The following is a 9470-nucleotide window of genomic DNA, read 5'->3' as shown; positions in this document are numbered from 1 at the left end:
TCCAGTAGGCCGTGCCTGTGTTGCTTGGGAGTGTGATGTTCAGCACATGGTGTAGGTAGGCAGGAAGGAGGGGGTAGATTGTGATGTGTGGAGCTAAGATGGGTATGGGAAAGATGAGAGAGAGGAGAGAGGAACAGGAGCCAAAGACATACACACAAACAAAAAAGAGTGCTAAGGGAGCTGCTATTGGAGTGGAGAGATGAGAGACTGAGAAATGGGGAAAAACAAAAATGGAAAAAAAGGAAAAAGGGTAAAAAAAAAAAATGAATAAATCGAGAAACTGGAAATGAAGAAGGACAGAAAGGGAATAAGAGAGAGAAGAAAACTAAATGAAGAAATGAAAAAAAAAAAAAAACAAGAAAAAAGAAATGCTCCCAGGGATATCCCTGTGCGTCTCTGCAGAGTAAGGGACTAGCGTCCAAGCCACGTGGTACTGCCAGGCTAGAAGGGGCTCCCAAGCCGAGAAAAGAAAAAAGAAAACAAACAAATCAAAACAGAACAAATCAGAGCAAACAAACAAACAGAAAGCCCCAGGGGTCCCTCTAGCATGGTGGCATGGGCCAGGAAGCAGTTTCACAGTCGAATGGTGTTTCACAGTCTTTCAGGAAAAAGCAAAGATGGCACATGGAACCAGGTATTTGAGAGAAAGGAGGGGAAGGTGGTGAGAGGTAAAGAAAAAATCTAAAGAAGCAGAAAAAAGCAATACCAGTAGCCAACAAATGGCACTCAGGGACCTGGCCAGTGTGGGTGAGTGGAATCCAAGCGGCACTGGGGGGAAGCTCGTGCTTCCTGTCCAATAGACTGTGGCTGCAGGAAGCAGAGGAGGCTAAATGGGGGTGAAGAATGGTGGGGAGTGGGAAAGCCTATATCGTGGATTACCGGTTATTCTCTCTCCTGCTGGAAGCTCTGTGAAGCTGCTTTCTTGTACCTCCTGTTTGCTGATCTCTGAGGAGTCCAAGATGGTGGATCCGTGTTGTGGTAGCTGATAGGGGACCTCTGCATGTATCTCTCCTCGCACTCTGTTCTCGGTCAGTTTCTTATTCCATTCAGTGCTTGGCTGAGTTCTCTATCTCTTCATTTGATGGTTAGGGTTTCAGGATTGATGTGTGACTCTGTTTGACTTAGTTTTTCTGATCTTTGCTGCGGAGCGACGATGTGGTGCTTCTGACTATAGCACTGTGTTGCCTGGAAGTCCCGGGACTTTTAAACTTTTGGTATTACATACAGGGCTAAAATTTCTTGGGACTGGACCCATGACTTGAACTTGGGTTAAGAACAGGTGTTTAAATTGATACTTGCTGTTTTTATTGGCTTGGAAAGTGAATTAAGGAGTGTTAGAAACATATTTAGAAAACATGTTTTATCTTAACCCTGATAACTTGAGGTTGTTAGCTGACCTTCAGTTAGAAGGTATATGTTATTTTTCAATTACCCTTTCATGCAACAAAATGTCATATGCAAATTAATTTGAAAAGATCCCTGTTTTATATGGTTTGGTTTTTAAAAGGTAAACCATTACAAATACAGTAGCATTTAAAAGGCACAGAAAAACTTTTTTAACTTGTCTCTCACAGGTTGTGCCCAATAGTTTACAGTAAGGCTATTGTTATTGTTATTAGTTGCTGTCAAGTTGGCTCTGACTCATGGAGACCTTATGCATAACAGAACATAATATTGCCCAGTCCTGTGCCATTTTCATGATCATTGGCATGTTTAAGTTCATCATGGTGGCTATTGTGTTAATCCACTTCATTACAGTTAGGTAGTCCTACTTAATTCGGAAGTGTTTGTCTCTATGTGTAGCATTGTACATATTCAAATTAGAAGCAGAGTTCTGGGCTGGGTCTGAAATATGAGCTGTCCAAGGTCACAGCAGAAAGAAGACTGAGTAATTCTGATCATTACAATCACTATAAAAAAATGATCCCCATGTGTTTTCCTTTTTCTCTTTGAGATTGGTGGTATTGTTTTCTTCTGGAACATAAGTGGTAACAGGATGTAAAGGGAGTGGACAGGAACAAGAAATAGACACTGTAAGTCATTTCAGGGGTTTAACTATGGCGCTCCTTCCAGTAGAAATATTTCCATGACATTCCTACTTTCTACTCCTTGGGAAAAGAAAAAGAATAATTTTTAAAGGCTCGTTTCAAGTCTTTGCTGTCTTGTATGAGAATTAATAAATCAATCTGTTGCATAACTGCATCCTCGCTCATGACTTCATTGTTGTTATTATTCTTGAAACCTACACCCTAGGTCCTAAGAATCCACAAACCCTACCCATCCTTACCTGCAAGGCAATTGTTCCCCTCTCATTGGAAAGGAATTTCTTCCAGGAAGTTACTCTGTGGTAGGTTGTGCAAGGAGAATGCTTTTAATATGGAGGTTAATCATGCCCCTGTGATGTATTTAAATGTAAAACCGATAATGCTCATCCTCTATATAAAAAAAGAAAGACTATTAAATTTAATTAGAGATATACATTTATGTAAGCTAGTCCATGTTTATTGATTGAAGTGGCTCTAAAGCTTTTAGAGCTAGTGGTCATTTTAACATACAAAACATTTTATAGAAAAGATTAGTTTCTTTTAAGCTGTTGATGGTAGAAGGATATTAGAAAATGAAAACTGTTACTAAATGTGTTTCTTTTCAGTATTAGAATTTAGAGAAGGATACGCACAACTGTTTTTTTCTTTAAGTGGCTGTTAATAGTTGGTGGAATAACAAGGAAGTCTCAGAATTGCCTTAACTGTATGCGCAGTCCCTTACCCATATGGCTGGATAGTATTGTGAGATATTTAAGCATTTTTTACAAAATTTTGTTTTCCCCTTTCATCCTATTCATTCAAGCAAGTAGCCAGTTCTGTGTGTCAGTGTCTTGAGGAAGGTATGAGTTTGAGAGGAGTGCAGAGTAAGCTGGCAATTTTTTGTGGCATTTATTTCCAAAAGTTGAATTCCTAGAGTCAGAATAAAGTTTGAGGAAATAAGCAGAGAAGTTTGGAGACGGAGAAGAGAAAGAGCTAGTATTCTCCTTAAAGACAGACCCTAACCTGGACAAAACAATGAGGCTTATTGGTTCAGTTTGGGAAAATAAAGTAACTGAGTGTCAGCTGGGGCCTCAGAGACCACTGTGGGCTTGGCCAACAAGGATGGCTAGAATGACCATAATATATTGGAGATGAGAGTTTTTTTCTGGGCATCATGTAAGATGATCAAATTCTGGTGTGATGCTGGAAGTGGGGAAAAAAGTCCAATAATGACAGAGAAGCAATTTCCCACTCTTCTATTGGGTTAAGGACTCAGAAGTTTGCTCTCTCATTTTTTCATTTAACAAATATTTATGAAAAAATATTTGATGAGTACAGGCATTGTTCTAAGAGCTTAGGACACATCTGTAAACTAAACAAAGATCCCTGTCCTTGTGGAGATGAAATTGTTTTATTTAAAGAAAATAAAGTGATATTTCTGTGAGTGGTCCTGTTCTTCACGAACTTCCTCTTTCAGATCTGGGGTCCTTTTCTACCCCTAATCCTTGGAGCAGAGAGAGGGACTGACTCCAAGGTAACTGCAGAGGAATCTGCAGATTAGGATGGAGGTTGAGAGAGAAACATCTCTGAGAATATGACATGGGGAGGACACCCCTGGAGGAAGGGTGGAAATAGAAGTGTAGAGTTAAAGGGAACCTGGGTTGCAGAATTCAAGCAAGTCTTCCCCTTTCAGTCTCCTTTTACAATTGCTGAGTTGACTTTTTTTTTCCTCGTTCAGCCGTTTCCCAACACATTCTCCTTCTGCTCTGCTCTTGGTGATAGAGCAGTCCCCACCAGCATTTTGTTTCATATGCTTTCTTGCCAGGACCATGCTTCAGGGGTGGTTGGCAAGCCCTGGAAGCTGCCTGTTTGCCAGTGTGAAAAGAAAAAGCTGCCGTGTCTCTTAGAAACAAAATCTTGGAGACACTTAGGCGTGATTACATTTTGAAAAGCTCTGTTCAAAAGGATAATGTCTTCAGGATAATTTTTGAATTTTCCTATTTCTCAAGTTAATTAAAAATCTTAGTAATTTTCTGGTCTCTCTGACATAGTGTATGAGTGAATCAATTAACTTATCATTGTCCTTCCATCAAGGCCAACCATAATTACTTCTCAGTTAAAGAAGAAATAAGACAATAAGCAATCAATCTACTTTTTTTTTTAAGTGTAATTTCCATTTTATTTTCTTTCAGGTTTGTTCCTCTTCAGCCTTTAAGGACTCAAATCTTTACATGGGCTTTGGTGGAGGTCGTGGAGCAGCACCTGCAGGTCTAAATTGGGGTGGGGGCGTTCTGTCCTTCCGGGCTTCACGGGAACGGTTCCTGACCACCTTGCTGTGAATGGCACAACTCACACAATAATGTAGTTTCACCTACAGCTTGGGAAGCACGTATGCGTCGAAGACACTCGCTTCGGAAATGTCCCTGACAGCTGCGGCCTCTACTATGTTTCGAATTACGAACTTCTTAATGGCCTTGTCTTTGGGCACGCAGCGGGCGCAGTTCGTGCAGCGAATAGGCCACGGCCCTTTTTGGCACGACCGTTGTTCCTCCTTTTCTTAGTCATCTTGGAAGTGAGGACCTGAGAGAGGTCAGTCTACTTTTTATAAAGCGTTTCCTTTTTGATTAAATCTCTTTCTGCCATTCTTTTTTTTTTTTTTAGTGTCTTTAATATAGGCTTTATGTGCCTCTGTTGTAAGCACTAAATGGTCAGGTAAGTTATCTAATGAAAGCCAAGTCTGGAAATTTCTTCTCTCTTAATGACTGTTCCATAACATCATAATGGGAACAATTATTTGCGTTTACTTGCCCCAAGCAGCAAAGTCACACTACTTCCTTTATCCTCACAACAACAAAAATATGGTACTAAGTTGTGGTACAAAGAGCACTGGACTAAGAATCATAGACCTGGTCTCAGCTCAGACTTTACTAGCTGCGTGTCCATAGATAAATCACTTAACAATCTAGGCCTTGATATCCTCATTTTAAAAATTAAGAGGCTTCATTGGTTTAGCTCTAAAATTCCTTCCATCTCTAAAATTCTGAGATGCTTGTTTGCTGTTACATTAGCTGAAGGTTATATTTATTATATCTTAACTTTACCTTCACTATTTAAGCTATTGAACTAAAGAGGAGATTAAATGTGTATTCATCTATCTCCTCCTCTACTGAAGTTTGCTTAAGTAGTAGCAACAAGTTTAAGTAACTGTCTGTATGGCTGTAATTAGAGTCAAATTGTTTTATAACAATTATGAAAAATGAAGATTTAGAAAATGTCAATTAACCAGTGAAACATGTACCATATTTTCAGAAACATTCAATTAAGACCCATGCAGCTGTGCCAGATCCAAGCAGTTCTGGTCCTCAGTGATTTCATTCACAGCTGTTCACAAGGAGTGTGTTATGGATTGAATTGTGTCCCCAAAAAATATGTGTTGAGTTCCTGGCTCTTGTACCTGTTAATGTGATCCTGTTTGGAAATAAGACTTTTTTTCTTTTGTTATGTTAATGAGGGCATAACATGGTAGGGTGGATCCTAAACCTAATCATTTCTGAGTTATAAAAAGAGCAGAACAGACAGAGACACACACAAAAGCTATCTAAAATTTCTACACTGGATAACTAGTTAATAAAAAAAATAAGTTAATTTGGTGAGTGACGTCTGGGGTCTTAAAAGCTTGCGAGTGGCCATATAAGATGCATCAATTGGTCCCAACCACCTGGAGTAAAGAAGAATGAAGAACACCAAAGACACAAGGAAAGTATTAGCCCAAGAGACAGAAGGGGCCACATAAACCAGATACTTCATCAGCCTGAGACCAGAAGAACTAGATGGTGCCCGGCTTCCACCAATGACCACCCTGACAGGGAACACAAAGAGAGTCCCAGATGGAGCAGGAGAAAGGTTGGGTACAGAACTCAAATTCTAGTAAGAAGACCAGACTTAATGGTCTGACTGAGACTGGAGGAACCCTGGAAATCATGGCCTCTGGATTCTCTATCAGCCCAGAACTAAAACAATTTCTGAGGCCAAATCTTCAGACAGGGACTGGACTGGACTGTGGGACATAAAGTGATACTCACGAGGAGTGTGCCTCTTAGCTCAAGTAGATACGAGAGACTAAACGGACAGCTTCTGTCGGGAGGTAAGATGGAAAGCAGGGTTAGGAGCTGGTTGAATGGATATGGGGATTCGGGTGGAAAGGAGGAGTGTGCTGTCGCAGAATGGGGTGAGCAATTAGGATCACATAACAATGTATGTATAAAATTTTGTATGGAAGACTAACTTGAAATGTAAACTTTATTTAAACTACAACAATAAAAAAAATTTAAAAAAAATAAGAGGCGTGGAGTAGTCAGACACTTCTGGTGGCCCCTCTTACAACAAAGACCTGAAAAAACAAGTGAATTGATTATATATGACAATCTAGGAGCCGTGATCATCAAAGGCAGAGTTGAGGAACTGGACTGAGTGGCAGGGGGAGGGAGAGACAGTTCAGAAGCTGCCAGGAGTTGCCAGACCTGACCCGGTGGGAACCAGCACCCTGCAGGCCAGATCAGCTGGCACGCGTGGTGAGGCAAGGAGTGGCATTTGGGACGAGTTTTCCACATCGCGAGAGATTGAGTGGCAGTGAGTCTACTCAAGTCTCCAGAACCAGTGAAAAGCGGTGCTCAACCAGCAGAAGATAAGTACATGCATCTAATCTACTGCATGGATCAAAAAACACCCCATTTGGGAAGAACCTCTCTCCCATTTACCTACTGCCTCTCCTCTCTGCACCAGGTCCCAGGCCAGGTTCAGCGATTGTCACATTCCCTGGGTCAGAAGTAAGACCCGTCACGCACCTTGAGCCATTCTCCCAGTCTTGGTGAGGGAACAAATTAACAAACAGGAAAAAATAATCTGCCAGTTACCTTAAGCCAGGAACTCAGGGCAGGCACAGCTTCCTAGGAACGGGCATAAAAGGTCCACAGACTTTGAATGCCCTTTACCCCTGCATAGACCTGTGTGGGCCCATTTCAACAGCGTAGGCCCTCATTAGCACAGTATAACACGGTATATACCTGAAGCCTAACTTCAACTGTATCAGCTATGTGGTGTAGTGGCAGGTTTGTGACATTTGACACTGCTCTGCCCATTAAGCAGGTTCCTCACCTACCCACATCAGGGGCCTGAAGACTGGTGGCTCCACCCATACCACCTAGCCATCCATGACAGGAGTCCAAGAATAAGTGGTGTCTCCAAGTCCTTACAGCCAACAGCTCTGGGTGCTCATAGTCGGGCTACAAAACCCAGCTACCCATTCGCTCTAGGGAACAGGGACACGCTTTCCTCCCAGACACTCGGGCAACTGTCAGCCCCCTGCCTTGCTTAGTGTTTGACCCTGTACTGCAGCCAGATACCTGTGCCTACTCTAATCACCTCTGTCCATCTAGGACTGTAGGTGAGAGCCTGCACCACACACACGCTTGGTGACCAACTACCTGGACACCTGAGCTGAATCCATACAAGAAAAGTAAACGGACTCCTGGGCTTACATACTTAGTAACAGATCTAACCACCTGGTGACAAGACGTTAGAACTTCAAAGGCACCAATAAAAAGACTGGCTCACATGAGCAGCCTATTTGGGTATATCAAAACAAAACAAAACGAGAAGCTAGGAAACAGTAAGCAACCATAAAATAAATAATAATTTATTGATGGCTCAGAGACAACAGTCAATATCAAATCACCTAAAGAGGCAGACCATGATGGTTTCAGCAATCTCCCAAAACAAAGAATCAAGAGATTTTCTGGAGGAAGAGAACTTCTTGGAATTATCGGCGGTAGAATACAAAAGATTAATATACAGAACTCTTCAAGATATTACGAAGGAGATTAGGCAAAACACAGAACAAGCCAAGGAACACACAGACAAAGGAATAGAGGAACTGACGAAGATATAGAAAAGCATAATGACAAATTTAACAGGCTGCAAGAATCCATAGAGAGACAGCAAACAGAAATCCAGAAGATTAACAATTAAATTTTGGAATTACACAACTCAGTAGAAAGTCATAGGAGTAGAATTGAGGCAATGGAAGCCAGTATTAGTGAGATTGAAGATAAAGCACTTGACACCCACTTATTTGAGGAAAAATCAGATAAAAGAATTTAAAAAAATGAGGAAACCCTGAGAATTATGTGGGAATCTAGCAAAAGGAATAGTCTATGAGTGATCAGAGTACCAGAACGGGGAGGGATAACAGAAAATATAGAGAGAATTGTTGAAGATTTCTTGGCAGAAAACTTCCCTGATATTGTGAAAGATGACAAGATACCTATCCAAGATGCTCATCGAACTCCGCACAAGGTAGATCCCAAAAGAAAGTCACCAAGACATATTATAATCAAACTTGCCAAAACCAAAGATAAAGACAGAACTTTAAGAGCGGCTAAGATAAACGAAAAGTCATCTACAAAGGAGGGTCAATAAGACTAAGCTCAGACTATTCAGCAGAAACCATGCAGACAAGAAGGCAATGGGATGACATATATAAAGCCAATAGGATGACATATATAAAGCCTTGAAGGAAAAAAATTGCCAGCCAAGAATTCTATATCCAGCAAAACTGTCTCTCAAATATGATGGTGAAATTAGGGCATTTCCAGATAAACAGGGCATTTGCAAAAACCAAACCAAAATTACAAGAAATACTAAAGGGAGTTCTCCAGTTACAAAATTAATAACATCAGATAACAACCCAAGACTAGAACACACGACAGAGCAACCAGATATCAACCCAGATAGGGAAGTCATAAAAATAAAAGCCAAAATGCTGGAAATAAGGAAACAAAGACATCAACATGTAAAAGATGACAACATTAAAACAAAAAAGAGGGACTAAAAAATGTAGTCATAGATCTTTCACATGGAGAGGAAGTCAAGGCGATATAAAGAAATAAAAGACTGGTATAAACTTAGAAAAATAGGGGTAAATATTAAGGTAACCACAAAGGGAACTAACAATCCTACACATCAAAATAAAAAACAAGAAAAATATAAAGACTCAGAAAATACAAAATTAACAACATTGAAAAAGATGAAAAGAAAATGCGTAAAGAAAAATGACTGAGCACAGAAAATTAAGTGGAACAAAGAAACTGTCAACAACACACAAAAAAAGACATCAAAATGACAACACTAAACTCATACCTATCAATAATTACGATGAATGTAAATGGACTAAACGCACCAATAAAGAGACAGAGAGTGGCAGAATGGATAAAAAAACACCATCTATCTATATGCTGCCTACAAGAGACACATGTTAGACTTAAAGACACAAACTAAAACTCAAAGGACGGGAAAAAATATATCAAGCAAACAACAATCAACACAGAGTAGGATGGGAGGAGCCAACATAGCACTATAGACAGAAGCACCACGCCATCCCTCCACAGC

At 40.5% G+C, this 9470-nt stretch overlaps 1 pseudogene; it reads right to left on the bottom strand.

Moving 5' to 3' along the window:
• Positions 1–4186: 4186 nt before the first annotated feature.
• LOC101353465 (40S ribosomal protein S26-like) lies at positions 4187–4897 on the bottom strand (annotated as a pseudogene).
• Positions 4898–9470: the final 4573 nt, after the last annotated feature.

This window comes from Trichechus manatus, unplaced genomic scaffold (assembly GCF_000243295.1).
Source record: "Trichechus manatus latirostris isolate Lorelei unplaced genomic scaffold, TriManLat1.0 scaffold00292, whole genome shotgun sequence".
Classification (NCBI taxonomy): Eukaryota; Metazoa; Chordata; class Mammalia; order Sirenia; family Trichechidae; genus Trichechus; species Trichechus manatus.
The sequence above is the reverse complement of the archived record's forward strand: the minus strand, read 5'-3'. Positions and strand labels throughout refer to the sequence as shown.